Source organism: Littorina saxatilis, linkage group LG17, assembly GCF_037325665.1.
Source record: "Littorina saxatilis isolate snail1 linkage group LG17, US_GU_Lsax_2.0, whole genome shotgun sequence".
Taxonomy (NCBI): domain Eukaryota; kingdom Metazoa; phylum Mollusca; class Gastropoda; order Littorinimorpha; family Littorinidae; genus Littorina; species Littorina saxatilis.
The window spans coordinates 9,743,226-9,770,947 of NC_090261.1; the positions used below are offsets into that span (position 1 = coordinate 9,743,226).

At 38.3% G+C, this 27,722-nt stretch overlaps 1 protein-coding gene and 1 long non-coding RNA gene across 3 annotated transcripts in view; both read left to right on the plus strand.

The window, feature by feature from the left end:
* Positions 1-27,722, plus strand: part of LOC138952249 (galactose mutarotase-like) — a 46,086-nt gene that overhangs the window by 4,307 nt on the left and 14,057 nt on the right. The window lies entirely within an intron of this gene.
* LOC138952253 (uncharacterized) lies at positions 19,214-26,815 on the plus strand. The gene is made up of 3 exons (XR_011451334.1): positions 19,214-19,282; positions 20,586-20,650; positions 22,225-26,815. It is a non-coding gene; the product is annotated as an uncharacterized lncRNA (long non-coding RNA).

Here is a 27,722-nt window from a genome sequence, read left to right on the forward strand (position 1 = left end):
AGTCATACATACTAGTCTGACGCACACACTCCATGGACTGTCTAGAGTCAAACTGAAGTGCACACATGTGATTTGAGTTCTGACTGGGACATCAATATTTCTCTGTCGAGTAGCGATGAAAATCTGGAATCTGATGTAGACTGGGTTGATGTTGATGATCCTGCGTGTTTCGCCAGTTCTGTATGGCCGACAGAGCCCTTCGATAGTTGATAGAATAGGCCACGGTCAAAAGATCGTGTAGGTTACCTAGCTCAAAGTTAGGCTAGGATAGCAACTGATCAAAAGATCAGACAAAGGCTCAACAGCCTAAGTACCAGTCTGTCAACATATCATATCATATATCATATGAGTGCAAAACCCGTAGATTTTTTTTCAAGTCTTTGTTTTGTGTGTGTGCAGTTTGATGTGTCACTGTGTGCCTATTTATGTTTTAATGTCTCACTTTGTCTTTGATTCACAAAAAGGATCTTGGGTAAAACAAAGCTGTCAGCGTCTCTTGTCTCACTGTGGTTAATATGGTAGCACTCGTATTGCTGTGTGTGTGCGCGCGGTGAGGTCATGGACAAATTCAAAATAGAAACAGCATGGTATGGAAAAGTCATTGATTTTTTGGGGGGTGAACCTGTGTGGAGCCTGACTATCTAGTCTAGGTGATAGAGTTAAAACACGGGTAATATCGCGTGCATTCCAGACGGCTGTTTATGGCCATTTTGAGTGGAATGGCTCTCAGCAAACCTTAATTAGAGTAGGCTGTACATGTACCCTAGTTATCCCAACGAAGTGTTCTGCACATGAAGATGAATGATCAAATTCAAAGATAGCATATTCAGTGTATGTTACACAACGGAACTCTTCAAGTTATACAGAAACTTAATTTGAACAAAATGTAAAAACATTTAAAAAAAAGAGAAGAGAATAAAGAATACATTTAAAAAAAAAACTTGTGTGTGACATTATTTGAATATTTCCCTTTTAAAAAATCATTAACCATCTCAGAAAGCTCAAAATGACATTTAAAATCTAATTGTGAGAGCTATGAAAACAAAAATGTCTGTGAAGCTTCATTTTCTTAGGCATAGTTGCCTAGCACTAGACAGGCGATAGGAGAGAGTTTAAACACGGTGCCCGATTTATCTGCGGATTGTTGACTTGCATACATGTAACTACACAGTAAAATGAGAAATTTTCATTTTCTTATGGATAGAGTTGCCTAACACTAGATAAGAGGTGATAGGAGAGAGTTTAAACGCGGTACCCGGTTTCTCAGCGGATTGTTGACGTACATGTAACTATACTGTAAAATGAGTAATGTTCTTCAATGTTTCATGAACAAAAAACATGCAGATGACATTACAAGTTCGCCAAACAATTAAAAGTGAGGAACCCATGCTTTTTATCATTTTCCCAGCACTGAACGTTGGCTGTTTGGCATAGTAATAAGGCCTTAATTTTTTGTGCAGTCTTGGTGAATAGCTAAAAAAAAAAAAGTGATGGATCCAGAAATGGCGAGTCATCTGTGGCGTACAGGGTGGAGGTGGGACATCCCGGTTGAAGATGTAAGTATTGGAAATTATGTTGTGCACAACAGGTGGCATTGGTGTACATTAATTTACAGGGGACAATAACATTCTCTATTTTGCGATGTGAGTTTTTTTTATAACGGAATGATAGAATCTCCAATTAAATATGGCATAACTCTGTTCCATAATACCCCCCCCCCCCCCAAAAAAAAAAAAGTATGCTTCCAAAGCATCTGTGCAATTATTTTGGTAAAGTGTAGACAACCTTTAAAGGTGCTTGTCGACATTTCTTGCATTTTTTTTCAAAATCACGACGTTAGATGTTGCTATAAAGTTATGTCAGAAGATCAAAGAAGCATGGGGAAAAAAAGAAATACAGGTTAAAAAACCCTTATTTTGGTGGTAAGTTTCAAACACTCCCAACTTTGTTTTTCTTAGTTCTTAGTCAGGTAAATAATAAGAAGGGTGTAACTTTTTGGTTTCAGAAATCTAAGAGTTGATAGATAATTTGACCAGGCTGATTTCGCTTCTGATTAAAAATGCCCAGCAAAAAATTGTCGGGTTTGAACTGTAGGCTTACATTGAAATAAAAAATGGACGCTGAAAAACAAGCTTTAAATAATAAGTTTAACTCAGGAAATCTTAGAATTGATTACAGATGTTTGTGAAGAATGAGATCCACGATAAGGGATTAAGACAATAGTTATTAAAATCTTGTTCAACACTTTTTCTTCTTTTTATATACTCAAGGAACACTCATCGACGGCAGAGACACCAACCCAAAGCATTCACAGCCAACCTCAACCTTTTGAAAGCTTGGATGAGCCAAGCAGGGATGAGGTGTCAGTCGCAGAAGTTGTTCCTGAACACAGTAAGTAAAAGTAGCTTTATTTTGCCTGTTCCATCAAATTCTACGTGCATGTTAGTTATGCAGGGCTAGTACATAATCTTTGCTTGATGCCATGGGTGATCCTTATCTTTGTTGTTCTGCTTTAGTTGGATTTTATTGAATAAATGACGTCTTGAAAGAAATGTACCAACCAATGCGTTGACAGTTGGAATCTCGTTGGAGTCCCCAGAATGTCAAATGTGTGTTGTCAAATAGTCTAGTCTCAGGTGTGTATATACGTTTGTGTGTGTGTTTGTAAGCAGCATAAGTAATCTTAAGGACCTACACGTTTTTAATGTCTTGATGTCGTTCCGTGCATTTAATATGGGCCTAATTCAGAATATTGTTTTAAGTCCTCAGTAGTACAAACGTGTGTTTTCATATTGTCTTTTGTCAGGTGTGTATGTAGTCGATATGTCTGTGTGTGTGTGTTTGTAAGCATCATAAATAAACTTGAATCTGAGAACTCTTCTAGCAATTTCCAGGCATAAGAATTGTCCGCAGATCTGCAGATTTCAGATACAAACACTGCGGTTTCAAAGGAAAATAAATGTCTTCCAAAAATTTTAAAAAAATATTCTATTTTATTTTTGTATTAAAGACAGAAAGGTTGAAACTTAACACCAACCACCAAAGACTTGTAAATCACCTTTTGAAGATATACATTATTTTGATATATACCATTCCAACTCAAAGCTATTTGGGTGATCCTTATCTTGTTATTCTGCTTAAGTTGCATTTAATTGAATACATGACTTGTTGAAAGAATTGTACCAACCAATGCGTTGACAGTTGGAATCTCGGGCACATTACACAATGGCATATTCAGCTTTGTTATGGTGACTCGTTGTTACACACCTCCACTTGTAAATCATCTTTTGAAGATATACATTATTTTGATATATACCATTCCAACTCAAAGCTATTTGTGTTTACATCCTGTCAAATACATTCACAAACTTCTGTTAATAGACACTGAGTGCTTCGCTGAGTCAAGTAGGGATGCTGCAGAGCCAGTGGCGGAAGTTGTTCCTGAACACAGTAAGTAAAAGTACCTTTATTTTGCCTGTTCCGTCAAATTCTACGTGCACTTTAGTTATGCAGGGCTAGTTCATAATCGTTGCTTGTTGCTGTGGGTGATACTTATCTTGTTGTTTTTTGCTTAAGTTGCATTTGATTGAATACATGACTTGTTGAAAGAATTGTACCAACCAATGCGTTGACAGTTGGAATCTCGGGCACATTACACAATGGCATATTCAGCTTTGTTATGGTGACTCGTTGTTACACACCTCCACGCAGTTAAGATGTAAGTTTAGCTATGGGACACACACATACGTGTAATAGTATTGAGGATCTACACGTTTTTGACGTCTTGATGTCTTTCAGTGCGTTTAATAAGGGCCCAATTCAGAATATTGCCCAAGTCCTCAGAATGTCAAATGTGTGTTTTCAAATAGTCTAGTCTATTGTGTGTGTGTTTGTAAGCAGCATAAGAAAACTTAAAGACCTACACGTTTTTGATGTCTTGATGTCGTTCCGTGCATTTAATATGGGCCTAAATCAGAATATTGCGTAAGTCCTCGGTAGGACAAATGTGTGTTTTCATATAGTCTTTTCTCAGGTATGTTATGTAGTCTATGTGTTCGTAAGCGTCATAAATAAACTTGAATCTGAGAACTCTTCTAGCAATTTACAGGCATGGGAATGGTCCGCGGATCTGTGGATTTCAGATACAAACACTGCGGTTTCAGAGGAAACTAAATATCTTTCAAAGATATTTTAATTTTCCTTTTTTTTCCTTTTTTTCTTTTTGTATTAAAGACAAAAAGGTTGAAACTGAACACCAACCACCCAAGACTTGTAAATCACCTTTTGAAATATACATTGTTATAATATATATCATTCAAACTCAAAGCTATTTGTGTTTACATCCTGTCAAATACATTCACAAACTTCTGTTAATAGACACTGAGTGCTTCGCTGAGTCAAACAGGGATGCTGCAGAGCCAGTGGCGGAAGTTGTTCCTGAACACAGTAAGTAAAAGTACCTTTATTTTGCCTGTTCCGTCAAATTCTACGTGCACTTTAGTTATGCGGGACTAGTTCATAATCGTTGCTTGTTGCTGTGGGTGATCCTTATCTTGTTGTTCTGCTTTAGTTGCATTCAATTGAATACATGACTTGTTGAAAGAATTGTAACAACCAATGCGTTGACAGTTGGAATCTCGGGTACATTACACAATGGCATATTCAGCTTTGTTATGGTGACTCGTTGTTACACACCTCCACGCAGTTAAGATGTAAGTTTAGCTATGGGACACACACACATACGTGTAATAGTATTGAGGACCTACACGTTATTGACGTCTGGGTGTCTTTCAGTGCATTTAATAAGGGCCCAGTTGAGAATATTGCCCAAGTCCTCAGAATGTCAAATGTGTGTTTTGAAATAGTCTAGTCTAAGGTGTGTGTATATAGTCTCAGGGTTTAGCCGGGAAGAAAAAGATAATGGGACAATAATTTTGTCAACCTCAACCAAGTTCTAATGGGACATTGCTTTTTTACGTGGGTCTGTGTTTCGATCGATATAGCTTGTGTTGACATTTTACACAGAGGTAAACGCGCAAGCACAGATTGGTCACGTACAGATAGTTCGCAGGATTGGTTAAATACTAAAGAATTACATTTCAAAAGCCAATCACAGCGCGTTTCACTAACTCGCAAGTTGCTCGGCTTGGCGCCCGTTTTTTTTCTTAGGTCTTTTCGAACACTTTACTCCCGTAAAAAGGGGTGCATGGTGTGTCTCAGTAGTACGTAATCTCAGTGCGCCCTTTGACGCACCGAAGGAAATTCCAATGGGATATTTTGAGATGTCATGCGCCAATGGCGCAAGGCGCATTAGTAAATGGAACCCTGTAGTCTATACGTTTGTGTGTGTGTGTTTGTAAGCGGCATAAGAAAACTTACAGATCTACACGTTTTTAATGTCTTGATGTTGTTCCGTGCATTTAATATGGGCCTAATTCAGGATATTGCCCAAGTCCTCAGTAAGACAAATGTGTGTTTTCATATAGTCTTATCTCAGGTGTGTATGTAGTCTATACGTTTGTGTGTGTTTGTAAGCGGAATAAGTAAACTTGAATCTGAAAACTCTTCTGGCAATTTACAGGCATGGGAATTGTCCCAGATCTGCGGATTTCAGATACAAACACTACGGTTTCAGAGGAAAATAAATATCTTCCAAACATATTTTTTTAAAGTTTTAAATTTATTTTATTTTTGTATTTAAGGCAGAAAGGTTGAAACTAAACACGAACCACCCAAGACTTGTAAATCACCTTTTGAAGATATACATTATTTCAATATATATCATTCAAACTCAAAGCTATTTGTGTTTACATCCTGTCAAATACATTCACAAACTTCTGTTAATAGACACTGAGTGCTTCGCTGAGTCAAGCAGGGATGCTGCAGAGCCAGTGGCGGAAGTTGTTCCTGAACACAGTAAGTAAAAGTACCTTTATTTTGCCTGTTCCGTCAAATTCTACGTGCACTTTAGTTATGCAGGGCTAGTTCATAATCGTTGCTTGTTGCTGTGGGTGATCCTTATCTTGTTGTTCTGCTTTAGTTGCATTTAATTGAATACATGACTTGTTGAAAGAATTGTACCAACCAATGCGTTGACAGTTGGAATCTCGGGTACATTACACAATGGCATATTCAGCTTTGTAATGGTGACTCGTTGTTACAACCCCCCCCCCCCCCCCCACGCAGTTAAAATGTAAGTTTAGGTATGGGACACACACACATACGTGTAGTAGTTTTGAGGACCTACACGTTTTTGAGGTCTTGATGTCTTTCAGTGCATTTGATAAGGGCCCAATTCAGGTTATTGGCCAAGTCCTCAGAATGTCAAATGTGTGTTTTCAAATAGTCTAGTCTCAGGTGTGTATATAGTCAATACGTTTGTGTGTGTGTTTGTAAGCGGTATAAGTAAACTTAAAGACCTACACGTTTTTGAAGTCTTGATGTCTTTCAGTGCATTTGATAAGGGCCCAATTCAGGATATTGCCCAAGTCCTCAGAATGTCAAATGTGTGTTTTCAAATAGTCTTAGTCTCAGGTGTGTATATAGTCAATACGTTTGTGTGTGTGTTTGTAAGCGGTATAAGTCAACTTAAAGACCTACACGTTTTTGAGGTCTTGATGTCGTTCCGTGCATTTAATATGGGCCTAATTCAGGATATTGCCCAAGTCGTCAGAATGTCAAATGTGTGTTTTCAAATAGTCTAGTCTCAGGTGTGTATATATAGTCAATACGTTTGTGTGTGTGTTTGTAAGCGGTATAAGTAAACTTAAAGACCTATACGTTTTTGACGTCTTCATGTCTTTATGTGCATGGAATAAGGGCCCAATTCAGGATATTGCCCAAGTCCTCAGAATGTTAAATGTGTGTTTTCAAATAGTCTAGTCTCAGATGTGTATTTACGTTTGTGTGTGTTTGTAAGCAGGATAAGAAAACTTAAAGACCTACACGTTTTTGATGTCTTGATGTCGTTCTGTGCATTTAATATGGGCCTAATTTGGGATATTGCCCAAGTTCTCAGTAGGACAAATGTGTGTTTTCATATATTCTTCACTCAGGTGTGTTATGTAGTCTAAGTGTTTGTAAGCATCAAAAATAAACTTGAATCTGAGAACTCTTCTAGCAATTTACAGGCATGGGAATTGTCCATTTGATTGAATACATGACTTGTTGAAAGAATTGTACCAACCAATGCGTTGACAGTTGGAATCTCGTGCACATTACACAATGGCCTATTCAGCTTTGTAATGGTGACTCGTTGTTACACACCCCCACGCAGTTAAGATGTAAGTTTAGGTGTGGGACACACACACACATACGTGTAGTAGTTTTGAGGACCTACACGTTTTTGAGGTCTTAATGTCTTTCAGTGCATTTGATAAGGGCCCAATTCAGGATATTGGCCAAGTCCTCAGAATGTCAAATGTGTGTTTTCAAATAGTCTAGTCTATTGTGTGTGTGTTTGTAAGCAGCATAAGAAAACTTAAAGACCTACACGTTTTTGATGTCTTGATGTCGTTCCGTGCATTTAATATGGGCCTAATTTGGGATATTGCCCAAGTTCTCAGTAGGACAAATGTGTGTTTTAATATACTCTTCACTCAGGTGTGTTATGTAGTCTAAGTGTTTGTAAGCATCAAAAATAAACTTGAATCTGAGAACTCTTCTAGCAATTTACAGGCATGGGAATTGTCCGCGGATCTGTGGATTTAAGATACAAACACTGCGGTTTCAGAGTAAAATAAATATCTTCCAAAGATTTTTGTTTTCTTTGTTTCTTTTTGTATTAAAGACAAAAAGGTTGAAACTTAACACCAACCACCCAAGACTTGTAAATCACCTTTTGAAATATACATTATTATAATATATACCATTCAAACTCAAAGCTATTTGTGTTTACATCCTGTCAAATACATTTACAAACTTCTGTTAATAGACACTGAGTGCTTCGCTGAGTCAAGCAGGGATGCTGCAGAGCCAGTGGCAGAAGTTGTTCCTGAACACAGTAAGTAAAAGTACCTTTATTTTGCCTGTTCCGTCAAATTCTACGTGCACTTTAGTTATGCAGGGCTAGTTCATAATCGTTGCTTGTTGCTGTGGGTGATCCTTATCTTGTTGTTCTGCTTTAGTTGCATTTAATTGAATACATGACTTGTTGAAAGAATTGTACCAACCAATGCGTTGACAGTTGGAATCTCGGGTACATTACACAATGGCATATTCAGCTTTGTAATGGTGACTCGTTGTTACAACCCCCCCCCCCCCCCACGCAGTTAAAATGTAAGATTAGGTAAGGGACACACACACATACGTGTAATAGTTTTGAGGACCTACACGTTTTTGAGGTCTTGATGTCTTTCAGTGCATTTGATAAGGGCCCAATTCAGGATATTGGCCAAGTCCTCAGAATGTCAAATGTGTGTTTTCAAATAGTCTAGTCTCAGGTACACTAGGTACAGATAAGGGCCTAATTCAGGATATTGCCCAAGTCCTCATAATGTCAAATGTGTGTTTTCAAATAGTCTAGTCTCAGGTGTGTATATAGTCAATACGTTTGTGTGTGTGTTTGTAAGGGGTATAAGTAAACTTAAAGACCCACACGTTTTTGAAGTCTTGATGTCTTTCAGTGCATTTGATAAGGGCCCAATTCAGGATATTGCCCAAGTCCTCGGAATGTCAAATGTGTGTTTTCAAATAGTCTTAGTCTCAGGTGTGTATATAGTCAATACGTTTGTGTGTGTGTTTGTAAACGGTATAAGTAAACTTAAAGACCTATACGTTTTTGACGTCTTCATGTCTTTATGTGCATTGAATAAGGGCCCAATTCAGGATATTGCCCAAGTCCTCAGAATGTTAAATGTGTGTTTTCAAATAGTCTAGTCTCAGATGTGTATTTGAGACAGTGACAAAAGGTCAGGTGTCATGTCTACTGTCCCGAATGACACACGATTGCTGACATTTCACCATTGCCAACAGAATAAACAAATAAGAAATAGGTAGAAAATGAATGTGAAAACTGACTTTAATTGTTGATCAATATGTTCTATACCACTAACAAATAATCTACTTACACATAGCTGTTTGGCAAATGTATGTTGCATGGGACACACTGACATGAAAGTGGAAGATGTTTTTCCCTCTAGAGAAACTACATATCAAGTTACACTTTTTGTGCTCTTCTATTCCAGTTGGCAATCAATTGTTAACGCATGTTATTAGAAAAAATAGAACGAAAACAGATTAGATAGAATGAAAAATGTACTGGTGATGTCATTTGGGACATACTGACATGAAAACGTCACCTTTTGTCATTGTCTCATTTACGTTTGTGTGTGTTTGTAAGCAGGATAAGAAAACTTAAAGACCTACACGTTTTTGACGTCTTGATGTCGTTCCGTGCATTTAATATGGGCCTAATTTGGGATATTGCCCAAGTTCTCAGTAGGAAAAATGTGTGTTTTCATATATTCTTCACTCAGGTGTGTTATGTAGTCTAAGTGTTTGTAAGCATCAAAAATAAACTTGAATCTGAGAACTCTTCTAGCAATTTACAGGCATGGGAATTGTCCGCGGATCTGTGGATTTAAGATACAAACACTGCGGTTTCAGAGTAAAATAAATATCTTCCAAAGATTTTTGTTTTCTTTGTTTCTTTTTGTATTAAAGACAAAAAGGTTGAAACTCAACACCAACCACCCAAGACTTGTAAATCACCCTTTGAAATATACATTATTATAATATATACCATTCAAACTCAAAGCTATTTGTGTTTACATCCTGTCAAATACATTTACAAACTTCTGTTAATAGACACTGAGTGCTTCGCTGAGTCAAGCAGGGATGCTGCAGAGCCAGTGGCAGAAGTTGTTCCTGAACACAGTAAGTAAAAGTACCTTTATTTTGCCTGTTCCGTCAAATTCTACGTGCACTTTAGTTATGCGGGACTAGTTCATAATCGTTGCTTGTTGCTGTGGGTGATCCTTATCTTGTTGTTCTGCTTTAGTTGCATTTAATTGAATACATGACTTGTTGAAAGAATTGTACCAACCAATGCGTTGACAGTTGGAATCTCGTGCACATTACACAATGGCCTATTCAGCTTTGTAATGGTGACTCGTTGTTACCCCCCCCCCCCCCCCACGCAGTTAAAATGTAAGTTTAGGTATGGGACACACATACATACGTGTAATAGTTTTGAGGACCTACACGTTTTTGAGGTCTTGATGTCTTTCAGTGCATTTGATAAGGGCCCAATTCAGGATATTGGCCAAGTCCTCAGAATGTCAAATGTGTGTTTTCAAATAGTTTAGTCTCAGGTACACTAGGTACAGATAAGTGCCTTATTCAGGATATTGGCCAAGTCCTCAGAATGTCAAATGTGTGTTTTCAAATAGTTTAGTCTCAGGTACACTAGGTACAGATAAGGGCCTTATTCAGGATATTGCCCAAGTCCTCAGAATATCGAATGTGTGTTTTCAAATAGTCTAGTCTCAGGTACACTAGGTACAGATAAGGGCCTAATTCAGGATTTTGCCCAAGTCCTCATAATGTCAAATGTGTGTTTTCAAATAGTCTAGTCTCAGGTGTGTATATAGTCAATACGTTTGTGTGTGTGTTTGTAAGCGGTATAAGTAAACTTAAAGACCTATACGTTTTTGACGTCTTCATGTCTTTATGTGCATTGAATAAGGGCCCAATTCAGGATATTGCCCAAGTCCTCAGAATGTTAAATGTGTGTTTTCAAATAGTCTAGTCTCAGATGTGTATTTACGTTTGTGTGTGTTTGTAAGCAGGATAAGAAAACTTAAAGACCTACACGTTTTTGATGTCTTGATGTCGTTCCGTGCATTTAATATGGGCCTAATTTGGGATATTGCCCAAGTTCTCAGTAGGACAAATGTGTGTTTTCATATATTCTTCACTCAGGTGTGTTATGTAGTCTAAGTGTTTGTAAGCATCAAAAATAAACTTGAATCTGAGAACTCTTCTAGCAATTTACAGGCATGGGAATTGTCCATTTGATTGAATACATGACTTGTTGAAAGAATTGTACCAACCAATGCGTTGACAGTTGGAATCTCGTGCACATTACACAATGGCCTATTCAGCTTTGTAATGGTGACTCGTTGTTACACACCCCCACGCAGTTAAGATATAAGTTTAGGTGTGGGACACACACACACATACGTGTAGTAGTTTTGAGGACCTACACGTTTTTGAGGTCTTAATGTCTTTCAGTGCATTTGATAAGGGCCCAATTCAGGATATTGGCCAAGTCCTCAGAATGTCAAATGTGTGTTTTCAAATAGTCTAGTCTATTGTGTGTGTGTTTGTAAGCAGCATAAGAAAACTTAAAGACCTACACGTTTTTGATGTCTTGATGTCGTTCCGTGCATTTAATATGGGCCTAATTTGGGATATTGCCCAAGTTCTCAGTAGGACAAATGTGTGTTTTAATATACTCTTCACTCAGGTGTGTTATGTAGTCTAAGTGTTTGTAAGCATCAAAAATAAACTTGAATCTGAGAACTCTTCTAGCAATTTACAGGCATGGGAATTGTCCGCGGATCTGTGGATTTAAGATACAAACACTGCGGTTTCAGAGTAAAATAAATATCTTCCAAAGATTTTTGTTTTCTTTGTTTCTTTTTGTATTAAAGACAAAAAGGTTGAAACTGAACACCAACCACCCAAGACTTGTAAATCACCTTTTGAAATATACATTATTATAATATATACCATTCAAACTCAAAGCTATTTGTGTTTACATCCTGTCAAATACATTTACAAACTTCTGTTAATAGACACTGAGTGCTTCGCTGAGTCAAGCAGGGATGCTGCAGAGCCAGTGGCAGAAGTTGTTCCTGAACACAGTAAGTAAAAGTACCTTTATTTTGCCTGTTCCGTCAAATTCTACGTGCACTTTAGTTATGCAGGGCTAGTTCATAATCGTTGCTTGTTGCTGTGGGTGATCCTTATCTTGTTGTTCTGCTTTAGTTGCATTTAATTGAATACATGACTTGTTGAAAGAATTGTACCAACCAATGCGTTGACAGTTGGAATCTCGGGTACATTACACAATGGCATATTCAGCTTTGTAATGGTGACTCGTTGTTACAACCCCCCCCCCCCCCCCCCCACGCAGTTAAAATGTAAGATTAGGTATGGGACACACACACATACGTGTAATAGTTTTGAGGACCTACACGTTTTTGAGGTCTTGATGTCTTTCAGTGCATTTGATAAGGGCCCAATTCAGGATATTGGCCAAGTCCTCAGAATGTCAAATGTGTGTTTTCAAATAGTCTAGTCTCAGGTACACTAGGTACAGATAAGGGCCTAATTCAGGATATTGCCCAAGTCCTCATAATGTCAAATGTGTGTTTTCAAATAGTCTAGTCTCAGGTGTGTATATAGTCAATACGTTTGTGTGTGTGTTTGTAAGCGGTATAAGTAAACTTAAAGACCCACACGTTTTTGAAGTCTTGATGTCTTTCAGTGCATTTGATAAGGGCCCAATTCAGGATATTGCCCAAGTCCTCGGAATGTCAAATGTGTGTTTTCAAATAGTCTTAGTCTCAGGTGTGTATATAGTCAATACGTTTGTGTGTGTGTTTGTAAACGGTATAAGTAAACTTAAAGACCTATACGTTTTTGACGTCTTCATGTCTTTATGTGCATTGAATAAGGGCCCAATTCAGGATATTGCCCAAGTCCTCAGAATGTTAAATGTGTGTTTTCAAATAGTCTAGTCTCAGATGTGTATTTGAGACAGTGACAAAAGGTCAGGTGTCATGTCTACTGTCCCGAATGACACACGATTGCTGACATTTCACCATTGCCAACAGAATAAACAAATAAGAAATAGGTAGAAAATGAATGTGAAAACTGACTTTAATTGTTGATCAATATGTTCTATACCACTAACAAATAATCTACTTACACATAGCTGTTTGGCAAATGTATGTTGCATGGGACACACTGACATGAAAGTGGAAGATGTTTTTCCCTCTAGAGAAACTACATATCAAGTTACACTTTTTGTGCTCTTCTATTCCAGTTGGCAATCAATTGTTAACGCATGTTATTAGAAAAAATAGAACGAAAACAGATTAGATAGAATGAAAAATGTACTGGTGATGTCATTTGGGACATACTGACATGAAAACGTCACCTTTTGTCATTGTCTCATTTACGTTTGTGTGTGTTTGTAAGCAGGATAAGAAAACTTAAAGACCTACACGTTTTTGACGTCTTGATGTCGTTCCGTGCATTTAATATGGGCCTAATTTGGGATATTGCCCAAGTTCTCAGTAGGAAAAATGTGTGTTTTCATATATTCTTCACTCAGGTGTGTTATGTAGTCTAAGTGTTTGTAAGCATCAAAAATAAACTTGAATCTGAGAACTCTTCTAGCAATTTACAGGCATGGGAATTGTCCGCGGATCTGTGGATTTAAGATACAAACACCGCGGTTTCAGAGTAAAATAAATATCTTCCAAAGATTTTTGTTTTCTTTGTTTCTTTTTGTATTAAAGACAAAAAGGTTGAAACTCAACACCAACCACCCAAGACTTGTAAATCACCCTTTGAAATATACATTATTATAATATATACCATTCAAACTCAAAGCTATTTGTGTTTACATCCTGTCAAATACATTTACAAACTTCTGTTAATAGACACTGAGTGCTTCGCTGAGTCAAGCAGGGATGCTGCAGAGCCAGTGGCAGAAGTTGTTCCTGAACACAGTAAGTAAAAGTACCTTTATTTTGCCTGTTCCGTCAAATTCTACGTGCACTTTAGTTATGCGGGACTAGTTCATAATCGTTGCTTGTTGCTGTGGGTGATCCTTATCTTGTTGTTCTGCTTTAGTTGCATTTAATTGAATACATGACTTGTTGAAAGAATTGTACCAACCAATGCGTTGACAGTTGGAATCTCGTGCACATTACACAATGGCCTATTCAGCTTTGTAATGGTGACTCGTTGTTACCCCCCCCCCCCCCCCCCCCACGCAGTTAAAATGTAAGTTTAGGTATGGGACACACATACATACGTGTAATAGTTTTGAGGACCTACACGTTTTTGAGGTCTTGATGTCTTTCAGTGCATTTGATAAGGGCCCAATTCAGGATATTGGCCAAGTCCTCAGAATGTCAAATGTGTGTTTTCAAATAGTCTAGTCTCAGGTACACTAGGTACAGATAAGTGCCTTATTCAGGATATTGGCCAAGTCCTCAGAATGTCAAATGTGTGTTTTCAAATAGTTTAGTCTCAGGTACACTAGGTACAGATAAGGGCCTTATTCAGGATATTGCCCAAGTCCTCAGAATATCGAATGTGTGTTTTCAAATAGTCTAGTCTCAGGTACACTAGGTACAGATAAGGGCCTAATTCAGGATTTTGCCCAAGTCCTCATAATGTCAAATGTGTGTTTTCAAATAGTCTAGTCTCAGGTGTGTATATAGTCAATACGTTTGTGTGTGTGTTTGTAAGCGGTATAAGTAAACTTAAAGACCTACACGTTTTTGAAGTCTTGATGTCTTTCAGTGCATTTGATAAGGGCCCAATTCAGGATATTGCCCAAGTCCTCAGAATGTCAAATGTGTGTTTTCAAATAGTCTAGTCTCAGGTGTGTATATAGTCAATACGTTTGTGTGTGTGTTTGTAAGCGGTATAAGTAAACTTACAGACCTACACGTTTTTGATGTCTTGATGTCGTTCCGTGCCTAATTTGGGATATTGCCCAAGTTCTCAGTAGGACAAATGTGTGTTTTCATATATTCTTCACTCAGGTGTGTTATGTAGTCTAAGTGTTTGTAAGCATCACAAGTAAACTTGAATCTGAGAACTCTTCTAGCAATTTACAGACATGGGAATTGTCCGCGGATCTGTGGATTTAAGATACAAACACTGCGGTTTCAGAGTAAAATAAATATCTTCCAAAGATATTTTAATTTTTTTTCTTTGTTTCTTTTTGTATTAAAGACAAAAAGGTTGAAACTGAACACCAACCACCCAAGACTTGTAAATCACCTTTTGAAATATACATTATTATAATATATACCATTCAAACTCAAAGCTATTTGTGTTTACATCCTGTCAAATACATTTACAAACTTCTGTTAATAGACACTGAGTGCTTCGCTGAGTCAAGCAGGGATGCTGCAGAGCCAGTGGCAGAAGTTGTTCCTGAACACAGTAAGTAAAAGTACCTTTATTTTGTCTGTTCCGTCAAATTCTACGTGCACTTTAGTTATGCAGGGCTAGTTCACAATCGTTGCTTGTTGCTGTGGGTGATCCTTATCTTGTTGTTCTGCTTTAGTTGTATTTAATTGAATACATGACTTGTTGAAAGAATTGTACCAACCAATGTGTTGACAGTTGGAATCTCGTGCACATTACACAATGGCCTATTCAGCTTTGTAATGGTGACTCGTTGTTACACACCCCCATGCAGTTAAGATGTAAGTTTAGGTGTGGGACACACACGCATACTTGTAATAGTTTTGAGGACCTACACGTTTTTGAGGTCTTGATGTCTTTCAGTGCATTTGATAAGGGCCAAATTCAGGATATTGGCCAAGTCCTCAGAATGTCAAATGTGTGTTTTCAAATAGTTTAGTCTCAGGTACACTAGGTACATATAAGGGCCTTATTCAGGATATTGCCCAAGTCCTCAGAATGTCAAATGTGTGTTTTCAAATAGTCTTAGTCTCAGGTGTGTATATAGTCAATAGGTTTGTGTGTGTGTTTGTAAGCGGTATAAGTAAACTTAAAGACCTACACGTTTTTGAGGTCTTGATGTCGTTCCGTGCATTTAATATGAGCCTAATTCAGGATATTGCCCCCTCGCGCCCCCTAATTGGCGTAGAGGCGCGTCCCCCGGGTGGTGGATGGGGGAGCCTTCTCTACTAACTTCTGAGAGAAGGTCGCATCACTCTCGATGCCGTGAACCTAATTAGGATCTTTTTCTTGTTTCTTTATTTCTGCCTCCCCAAAGTCCTTTTACTTTCCTTTTCTCACCCATAAAATTTTTCACTTATTACCCTTGTTAAGCGGTCTCGAATAGCAGCTAGCATCTGCTGAAGAGACATTAAACCCCAAAAACCAACCAACCAACCCTTGTTAAGTGGTTCTTGTATAGAATATAGTCAATGTTTGTAAAGATTTTAGTCAAGCAGTATGTAAGAAATGTTTAGTCCTTTGTGCTGGAAACTTGCATTCTCCCAGTAAGGTCATATATTGTACTACGTTGCAAGCCCCTGGAGCAATTTTTAGATTAGTGCTTTTGTGAACAAGAAACACTTAACAAGTGGCTCTATCCCATCTCCCCCCTTTCCCCTATCCCATCTCCCCCCTTTCCCTTGTCGCGATATAACCTTCGTGGTTGAAAACGACGTTAAACACCAAATAAAGAAAGAAAGAAAGGATATTGCCCAAGTCCTCAGAATGTCAAATGTGTGTTTTTAAATAGTCTAGTCTCAGGTGTGTATATAGTCAATACGTTTGTGTGTGTGTGTTTGTAAGCGGTATAAGTAAACTTAAAGACCTACATGTTTTTGAGGTCTTGATGTCGTTCCGTGCATTTAATATGGGCCTAATTCAGGATATTGTCCAAGTCCTCAGAATGTCAAATGTGTGTTTTCAAATAGTCTAGTCTCAGGTGTGTATATAGTCAATACGTTTGTGTGTGTGTTTGTAAGCGGTATAAGTAAACTTAAAGACCTACACGTTTTTGATGTCTTGATGTCGTTCCGTGCATTTAATATGGGCCTAATTTGGGATATTGCCCAAGTTCTCAGTATGACAAATGTGTGTTTTCATATATTCTTCACTCAGGTGTGTTATGTAGTCTAAGTGTTTGTAAGCATCAAAAATAAATTTGAATCTGAGAACTCTTCTAGCAATTTACAGGCATGGGAATTGTCCGCGGATCTGTGGATTTAAGATACAAACACTGCGGTTTCAGAGTAAAATAAATATCTTCCAAAGATTTTTTAATTTTTTTTGTTTCTTTTTGTATTAAAGACAAAAAGGTTGAAACTGAACACCAACCACCCAAGACTTGTAAATCACCTTTTGAAATATACATTATTATAATATATACCATTCAAACTCAAAGCTATTTGTGTTTACATCCTGTCAAATACATTTACAAACTTCTGTTAATAGACACTGAGTGCTTCGCTGAGTCAAGCAGGGATGCTGCAGAGCCAGTGGCAGAAGTTGTTCCTGAACACAGTAAGTAAAAGTACCTTTATTTTGCCTGTTCCGTCAAATTCTACGTGCACTTTAGTTATGCAGGGCTAGTTCACAATCGTTGCTTGTTGCTGTGTGTGATCCTTATCTTGTTGTTCTGCTTTAGTTGTATTTAATTGAATACATGACTTGTTGAAAGAATTGTACCAACCAATGCGTTGACAGTTGGAATCTCGTGCACATTACACAATGGCCTATTCAGCTTTGTAATGGTGACTCGTTGTTACACACCCCCACGCAGTTAAGATGTAAGTTTAGGTGTGGGACACACACACATACGTGTAATAGTTTTGAGGACCTACACGTTTTTGAGGTCTTGATGTCTTTCAGTGCATTTGATAAGGGCCCAATTCAGGATATTGGCCAAGTCCTCAGAATGTCAAATGTGTGTTTTCAAATAGTTTAGTCTCAGGTACACTAGGTACAGATAAGGGCCTTATTCAGGATATTGCCCAAGTCCTCAGAATGTCAAATGTGTGTTTTCAAATAGTCTAGTCTCAGGTGTGTATATAGTCAATACGTTTGTGTGTGTGTTTGTAAGCGGTATAAGTAAACTTAAAGACCTACAGGTTTTTGAGGTCTTGATGTCGTTCCGTGCATTTAATATGGGCCTAATTCAGGATAATGCCCCCTCGCGCCCCCTAATTGGCGTAGAGGCGCGTCCCCCGGGTGGTGGATGGGGGAGCCTTCTCTACTAACTTCTGAGAGAAGGTCGCATCACTCTCGATGCCGTGAACCTAATTAGGATCTTTTTCTTGTTTCTTTATTTCTGCCTCCCCAAAGTCCTTTTACTTTTCTTTTCTCACCCATAAATTTTTTCACTTATTACCCTTGTTAAGCGGTCTCGAATAGCAGCTAGCATCTGCTGAAGAGACATTAAACCCCAAAAACCAACCAACCAACCCTTGTTAAGTGGTTCTTGTATAGAATATAGTCAATGTTTGTAAAGATTTTAGTCAAGCAGTATGTAAGAAATGTTTAGTCCTTTTTGCTGGAAACTTGCATTCTCCCAGTAAGGTCATATATTGTACTACGTTGCAAGCCCCTGGAGCAATTTTTAGATTAGTGCTTTTGTGAACAAGAAACACTTAACAAGTGGCTCTATCCCATCTCCCCCCTTTCCCCTATCCCATCTCCCCCCTTTCCCTTGTCGCGATATAACCTTCGTGGTTGAAAACGACGTTAAACACCAAATAAAGAAAGAAAGAAAGGATATTGCCCAAGTCCTCAGAATGTCAAATGTGTGTTTTCAAATAGTCTAGTCTCAGGTGTGTATACAGTCAATACGTTTGTGTGTGTGTTTGTAAGCGGTATAAGTAAACTTAAAGACCTACATGTTTTTGAGGTCTTGATGTCGTTCCGTGCATTTAATATGGGCCTAATTCAGGATATTGTCCAAGTCCTCAGAATGTCAAATGTGTGTTTTCAAATAGTCTAGTCTCAGGTGTGTATATAGTCAATACGTTTGTGTGTGTGTTTGTAAGCGGTATAAGTAAACTTAAAGACCTACACGTTTTTGATGTCTTGATGTCGTTCCGTGCATTTAATATGGGCCTAATTTGGGATATTGCCCAAGTTCTCAGTATGACAAATGTGTGTTTTCATATATTCTTCATTCAGGTGTGTTATGTAGTCTAAGTGTTTGTAAGCATCAAAAATAAACTTGAATCTGAGAACTCTTCTAGCAATTTACAGGCATGGGAATTGTCCGCGGATCTGTGGATTTAAGATACAAACACTGCGGTTTCAGAGTAAAATAAATATCTTCCAAAGATATTTTAATTTTTTTTTTCTTTTTGTATTAAAGACAAAAAGGTTGAAACTGAACACCAACCACCCAAGACTTGTAAATCACCTTTTGAAATATACATTATTATAATATATACCATTCAAACTCAAAGCTATTTGTGTTTACATCCTGTCAAATACATTTACAAACTTCTGTTAATAGACACTGAGTGCTTCGCTGAGTCAAGCAGGGATGCTGCAGAGATAGTGGCAGAAGTTGTTCCTGAACACAGTAAGTAAAAGTACCTTTATTTTGCCTGTTCCGTCAAATTCTACGTGCACTTTAGTTATGCAGGGCTAGTTCACAATCGTTGCTTGTTGCTGTGTGTGATCCTTATCTTGTTGTTCTGCTTTAGTTGCATTTAATTGAATACATGACTTGTTGAAAGAATTGTACCAACCAATGCGTTGACAGTTGGAATCTCGTGCACATTACACAATGGCCTATTCAGCTTTGTAATGGTGACTCGTTGTTACACACCCCCACGCAGTTAAGATGTAAGTTTAGGTGTGGGACACACACACATACGTGTAATAGTTTTGAGGACCTACACGTTTTTGAGGTCTTGATGTCTTTCAGTGCATTTGATAAGGGCCCAATTCAGGATATTGGCCAAGTCCTCAGAATGTCAAATGTGTGTTTTCAAATAGTCTAGTCTCAGGTGTGTATATAGTCAATACGTTTGTGTGTGTGTTTGTCAGCGGTATAAGTAAACTTAAAGACCTACACGTTTTTGAGGTCTTGATGTCGTACCGTGCATTTAATATGGGCCTAATTCAGGATATTGCCCAAGTCCTCATAATGTCAAATGTGGGTTTTCAAATAGTCTAGTCTCAGGTGTGTATATAGTCAATACGTTTGTGTGTGTGTTTGTAAGCGCTATAAGTAAACTTAAAGACCTACACGTTATTGGCGTCTTCATGTCTTTCAGTGCATTGAATAAGGGCCCAATTCAGGATATTGCCCAAGTCCTCAGAATGTTAAATGTGTGTTTTCAAATAGTCTAGTCTTAGATGTGTATTTACGTTTGTGTGTGTTTGTAAGCAGCATAAGAAAACTTAAAGACCTACACGTTTTTGATGTCTTGATGTCGTTCCGTGCATTTAATATGGGCCTAATTCAGAATATTGCTTAAGTCCTCAGAAAGACAAATGTGTGTTTTCATATCGTCTTTTCTCAGGTGTGTTATGTAGTCTATGTGTTTGTAGGCGTCATAAATAAACTTGAATCTGAGAACTCTTCTAGCAATTTACAGGCATGGGAATTGTCCGCGGATCTCAGGATTTCAGATACAAACACTGCGGTTTCAGAGTAAAATAAATATCTTCCAAAGATATTTTAAATTTTTTTGGTATTTTTTTGTTGTATTAAAGACAGAAAGGTTGAAACTGAACACCAACCACCCAAGACTTGTAAACCACCTTTTGAAATATAAATTATTATAATATATATCATTCCAATATATATCATTCCAACTCAAAGCTCTTTGTGTTTACATCCTGTCAAATACATTTACACTAACTTCTGTTAATAGACCCTGAGTGCTTGGCTGAGTCAAGCAGGGATGCAGGCCAGTGGCAGAAGTTGTTCCTGAACACAGTAAGTAAAGGTAGCTTCATTTTGCCTGTTCCTCTACGTGCACTTTAGTTATGCAGGGCTAGTTCATAATCGTTGCTTGTTGCTATGGGTGATCCTTATCTTTTTTGTTCTGCTTTAGTTGCATGTAATTGAATAAATGACTTGTTGAAAGAAATGTACCAACCAATGCGTGGATTCTCGGGTACATTACAAAATGGCCTATTCAGCTTTGTTATGGTGACTCGTTGTTACACACTTCCACGCAGTTAAGATGTAAGTTTAGCTATGGGACACGCACACATACGTGTAATAGTTTTGAGGACCCACACGTTTTTGACGCCTAGATGTCTTTCAGTGCATTTAGTAAGGGCTCAATTCAGGATATTGCCCAAGTCCTCAGAATGTCAAATGTGTGTTTTCATATTGTCTAGTCTCAGGTGTGTGTTATGATTATTATAGTCTGTACGTTCGTGTGTGTGTGTGCGTGTGTGTCGGCAATAGACATGTTCCTAAAATAACTCGGGATTTGAAAGCGGTCTGGGCCTGGTCGAGTAAGAGCCCCTTTATAAGCTTTTCACAACACCCAGAGCATGTTCCATGCTTCTGATTGGGATCGAGACGAACAACCAACATCAATGTGTATGTTATGCAGCGTGCACTAAAAATACCTTTTTTTTCTGGCAAATATAAACATCTTGGCCCCGAATCACCACCAATGGCTTGCTGATCACTGTAAGTGTTCACTAAGCACATGTGTTTAACTGCACGTATGTGACCTCAAGCCAATCTCACGTGACCTCAATCAAACTACATGTTGTGAGCCATTGGTATGTGCCAGCAATCATTTCCGCTACATATTAATTATTATGAACTTGGATGAACTAGCGAGCACCGATTTTTAAGAGAAAAGGATATCATATTGTGCACGTGCTGTATTTTACAGACCTGCCTACTCTTAGTTTTGGGCATAGCATTCTACAATATGGAACCTACTGCTACAATCAGGTTTCTTGGTGCACCGGTTTGAGCCATTTTTTGTGAGCCAGCCAGCCCTTTTTTTGTATTACTTCACTGTTTTGTGTTGTCACTGCGATAATGCATCCAAACTGAGATTACCCGGGTGTGTGCTTTTACAGCAGACCACATGAATAGTAACTTGTGCTGGCACTCAAAGCAAGAGCAAGTTTAATGAACACGTCTTCAATTTTATATCCAGGTGCTTGTAAGTGCAGAAATGGCGGCCGTTAGTTCAGTGACAATATAATCGGCGTTATTCAGTGTGAGTTTGCGATTCTGATAATATCTGTGATGTTCTACGCCTTGACACGCTATGCTTCGCTTTTGGGCTACCATTGCTACTCTTGACCATTCTAAGGGGTAGGCAGATCTGTGCAATGATACACATCAGAGTTAGTTGCTCATCACGATCACAGGATAAAGCTGATCCAAAGCATGGAACATGCTCCGGATGTTGTGAAAAACTTGTCTGGGGGAAAAGGGGCTCTTATTCTTCCAGACTGCTGACAGTCCTGAAAAAAAATCGTCTATTGCATAACATCTAGAAAAGAAATGATTATGTTTTCTTATATTTACAGACCGCATCTCTTTGGACTTCGATGATAACAAGGTAAACTCCGAGGACAACGAGGTAAACTCCGAGGACAACCCTCTTTCTCGTGACTCATCTCTGGACTCGGCAATTGCAGATTGCATAACTGAGGAAGAGTCTTCCGATGAAGACAACTTTGATAACTTTGATGACCCGTGTGATCCTGATGTCCGCATGGAAGATCTTTCTGAAGACAGCAGTGATGATGAAAGTATAGATGGTGTCGACAAGGATGATTCAAATGGAGGAATATCGAATGAATGTTGCCAGGATGGAACTGAGTGAGAGTGACAATGAAGATATGAATGTTGCTAGGATGGAACCGAGTAAGAGTGACAATGATGATGCAAATGAAGGAATGAATGTTGACAGGAATGAAGAAATGAGTGACACTGTCAAAACCACAGGCTGTTTTCACAGCCTTTACAACTGAGTCAAACATCTGTCCTGACAGGCAATCGCGGATGTTGAGAGATGGAGAAGCACATTCCTGCCGAGCAATGATGAGGAAACGCGACAGTTCCCTCATTTTCTGCTTGATGTACTGATAGCGATGTGGAAGGTGCCTATGTTTCTCAAACAGTTTTTGACCAAAGCTAGATATCACCTCATCCGTCCTAGCCAAAAAAACTCGCATCATCACATGCCATGCTGCAGAGAATTGTCTTCTTGAACTCTTCCGTCACATTCTTAGCTACAGGTAAAAGGGCCTGGCCCTCTTGAACATGGTGCTTCTTTGTGTTTTCTTCATTGCGCAGTTTGCATTCTTTTGCATGACGCCAAAGCATGCTTGTCTGGAACATCCCATAGCAGTTAGAGCAGGGAACAAAGTCATGGACATCTGCCTTTTCAGAAGGCCTTTTGGATGGAATTATTGTCCCTTTTCCTTCTGTCAAAACGGTTTGATTGTGAACAAGATTTCCTCTATTTCGAAGTACAAGCCATTGTTGTTTTCTTTCTTTGCTTTTTTTCATAACTCAAAGCATCTTGTACATCTTTTTGATGGAAATTGTTTTGCTCCATGTGCCGTGCGAGTTTAGCATACAGTACAGTGTTTTACAGAATACACAACAGTGGGTTTTTTCCCAGGACTTCCCCCTTGAGATGGCAACATTCATACTTTCATTTATACTTCAACAAGCCCAGTGTGCCTTATCTCATGGCTTCCCTTCAAACATTTTATTTTAAACAGTCTTGGCGTATAGCTAAAAAAAAAAAAAAAAAAAAAGGGGGGGGGGGGGTTTGACGTCTTTAGTCACAAAAAAGGTGATATCAGCGACGGGGCTATCGGGATTTGATCCGCTTACCTAATTTCTGTTATTCAGTTGTCTGACGGACATCATCCCGCGCGTCCCCACACTGACCAAAATGGCTTCCCACCCAGAAGAAAGCATTTTCATTGGCGTGGCAATGTCACGTGATTTGTTGATCACGTGGCCTCTTTCTGATTGGTTTTTGATAAACACTCGAATTAAACTTGCCACCATTCTTTGTAAAAGTGTGTGAACTTGGTATACACTCCTCAGAAGAAAGTCTAGTGGAGACAACATTCTGAGTACTATGCTAAAACTTTACCAACAAGTTTAGGACCTCACGAAGTTTGACATCACTCAGTCAAATAAGATTCAACAATCCTAAGAGGATACCGTTGGCAAAGGACATCCAGAAGATGAAATTATTCTTGCAAGAAAAGGCTGGAACCCTGATGGTGGATCTGAAAGCTTCATCAGGTGACATGGTCGCGGATTGGCATGAGCTGTGCAAGGTGACACTAGTTCAAATAGTTCTTTTCAACCGCAGAAGAAATGGCAAAGCAGAGAGAATCAAAGTTTGTCATTTCACAGAAGGCTTGAAGCATGGCAAACAAACACAAGAAGACCTCCTCGGTGGCCTTTCTGAATTTGAAAAGAATCTAGTCACCGTTCTGGCTAAAGTTGAAATTCCTGGTAAATTCGGAAGAAGAGTTCCTGTGCTTTTCACCACAAAGCTCAGAGAACAAGTGGAATGCCTTCTTGTCAAAACACACTTGCTTTTAACGTACTTGAATTCCAAATTGTAATAATTTTAAACCAGATAGTTTTGCCTTTGTGTTCAACAGAGTTCAAGTGGGGTTCAGTATTGCAAAGTGCTGTTGTACTAAACAGTACTCATGTTAGGTTGTTGATTTGTGTTTAACATTCTTCACATGACCTGTTGTTTAATGTTTGTGTGATGCTTTCTCATACCATTGTTTCTTTTTGTCAATTGTCAGTATCAATCTCAGTTTCATTCATGCATGTGTTGACGATTGCTGTTTATTCATTCTGTTGACTATTTAAGGCTTTAATGGACAGGGAATGCTGTATTATGACAACAGGTTTTCATGTCTGCTTGAAACATGGTTTTTCAGACATTTTTGCCAGCTTGAAAACCATTTCAACATGTGAATGTTAACGCAATAGTGTAGCCTACCTTATTTGATTTCTACATCTTTCGTCTCTGAGTTAGTTAGTTCTTCATACTATGTGGGGATTGTAAGATTTAACAAAAACACACACCAATATTTCAGGCAATTTTGAAACGGCCAAAAAGCATATGCAATATTGTATTCTACCAGGTGTTAATTACACTCAGAACAATCTTTCACGAGGACCATCTCAGTTTTGTAAGTCCCCCCGCGGGTTAGGGGGAGTCCCATATTGGTTGGGACGAGAAAGAATTTACGTACCCGATGCTACCCAGCATGTCGTAAGAGGCGACTAACGGTTCTGTTTCTCCTTTTACCCTTGTTAAGTGTTTCTTGTATAGAATATAGTCAATGTTTGTAAAGATTTTAGTCAAGCAGTATGTAAGATATATGTTAAGTCCTTTGTACTGGAAACTTGCATTCTCCCAGTAAGGTCATATATTGTACTACGTTGCAAGCCCCTGGAGCAATTTTTTGATTAGTGCTTTTGTGAACAAGAAACAATTAACAAGTGGCTCTATCCCATCTTTCCCTTATCCCATCTCCCCCCTTTCCCCGTCGCGATATAACCTTGAATGGTTGAAAACGACGTTAGACACCAAATAAAGAAAGAAAGAAAGAAAGAAAGAAAGGTTTGTAAGTCATGTTTTAAGACCTATTTTTGGCCTGTTTTGATTTTTGTTTGAACTCCCTAAAGTGTTTGTGGCTGATGTTTTATGATTAGTTTGGATTGTTTAAACTCAAGCGTGGAACATGGCACAGAGTTTTCTGTTTTATTGGTTTTGGACAGCAATCAAGCATGTGAAAAATAATGATCAAGATTTACTTTGAATTTTAATCATAATCAAAATAGATATACATGATTTTAGCTCATTTGTTGATTAATCATTAACACTTAGCAATGAGGAGTGTCTGCATGGACAGGCGGACAGCTCATCAGCCGTCCGTCCGTCCGACTTGAGATTTGAAACTAAACACATTTCTAGGTTTAGATCTCTGGAAATTACTCAAGTCTGGTTAATCTGGGTCATCTTTCCAGGTACAGTATGTCAGTAAGGTCCAGTTCTTGTCAAAATGTATAATATTCTTCATTGTCTATCGATAGAGATAGAACAGCAGATAGTTTTGTTCTAATGCATATTACATGTACTTCTGATGAAGACGAGTTGTATGAGCATTGGCTTTCCTTGTTTGTGTACAGTTTTTCAACACAGTTTTTTCATGATGTGACTTGTATTTGATTAGTGAAAATGTGTGTGTGTGTCGTGCCCAGGCATGGGAATTGTCCGTCGAAAGGCAAATTTCCGCTGAAATTTTTGTTCTGTTGAAAAAAGCATACGTGTCCGCCGAAAAATTAATGGGGGAGGCAAAAATGGTTCTGCCCCCGGACCCCCCAAGTAAGGCTAGGCGCTTTGCGTCGTCGACTTTGCTTTCACTAACAGATTTTTTAGCCTTTTTTTTAAGTTTTTCAATTCCCATGCCTGGTGCTGTGTTCCTAGAATTGCAGAAATTGGTAACATTTTACCCATTTCATTTTATCGGCAAAATGATGCTCATTTAGCTAAATCGGCAGCATTTTGCCAACAATGTGTAAAGGTAACTGGCCTAAACAAGGGCCAGCCAGTCCGTTACTTTTTTTTTGCTTTACCTCTCTATTTTTGTTATGGTCTGTGTCTATAATTCTGAAAATGCATGAAAACTACATGTTTGCTGATTCTGCGAATTCAGCGATTCTGTGAAATCCCCACCACATATGTTAATGTATTCAGTGGGGAATGAAACTAGCACCTGTTGATTTACTTCCAAATTTATGTACCTACTTTTTCAAGCAACCTGCACTACAAACCCAAAAATGGGATTTCCACCACTTACTGTTCCTGACACCATTTGTTTCACTTTTAGTATTTGAACATTTTAACATGAATATGTATTAGCTGCTCCTGTAACTTTGCAAATGGCTTTTGTGATACTAATGACATATGATTTCTCTTGATCAAAGTTCAATCTTTTCATAAGTCTTTATAACATTCAAGCTTGATACAAGCAAACATGATATTGTCATCAAGGTCAAACAAACTGTCAAATTTGTCATCACTTATTGACTGTCTTAAATAAAACAATTAAAACAATTCATCAAGTTTTTGCTTTGTCATTTGCTGTGGATTCTTTGTGAAGGATGCTGCTGTTACTGCTACCATTCTCTGTCGCATTTGTCAAAAACACAACAAAGGCGTCAATAGTAATATTTCAAGTAACTTTATTGCCCTCATCAAAACAAGGCAATTGTTGTATGTGAACAAGCAATACAGATTTTCATAAGAATAAACACATGGTTCCATCTCCATCTCTGTCTCTCAAACTATGATAATTAAAATCTACACACAATCACAATGCTGGAAAACCTGCCTTACAGTTCATATCAATGAATAATTCAATGCATTCATTCATAATAGCATGTCACATGTAATCATAACGCCAACATGTTACAAACAATAACAACAGACAGGTGGAAAGAAAGGTCCACTCTCACTGCATTGGCTGACGGAAAGAAAAGAGAGAGATATGTTTGGTTGTTTTTGAGGTTTTGCATCTGCACAAGAGAGACTCGAGAGAGAGAGAGAGAGAGAGAGAGAGAGAGAGAGAGAGGGGGAAGAGTGAGAGAGAGAGATTGGTATTGAAGATCGGTGACTTGGACCGCACTGACCTTAACTGTACTTGACTGGGTTTAGTAAGTCTTCACTTTGTAGCTTTATTTTTAATGTGTGTATGTCAAGTCCTTGATTTGTTGGCTAACTTGAAAGGTGTGTAACGTCAGTCTAGTCCTCACTCTGAAGCCTTACTTTGAATTAGTGTAGAGTACGTCCTCACTTTATAGTCTTATTTAGAATTTGTGCTTGGCGAGTCCTCAGTCAATGAATAATTCAATGCATTCATTCATTCATAATAGCATGTCACATGTAATCATAATGCCAACATGTTACAAACAATAACAACAGACAGGTGGAAAGGTCCACTCTCACTGCAGACAAACACCGGTA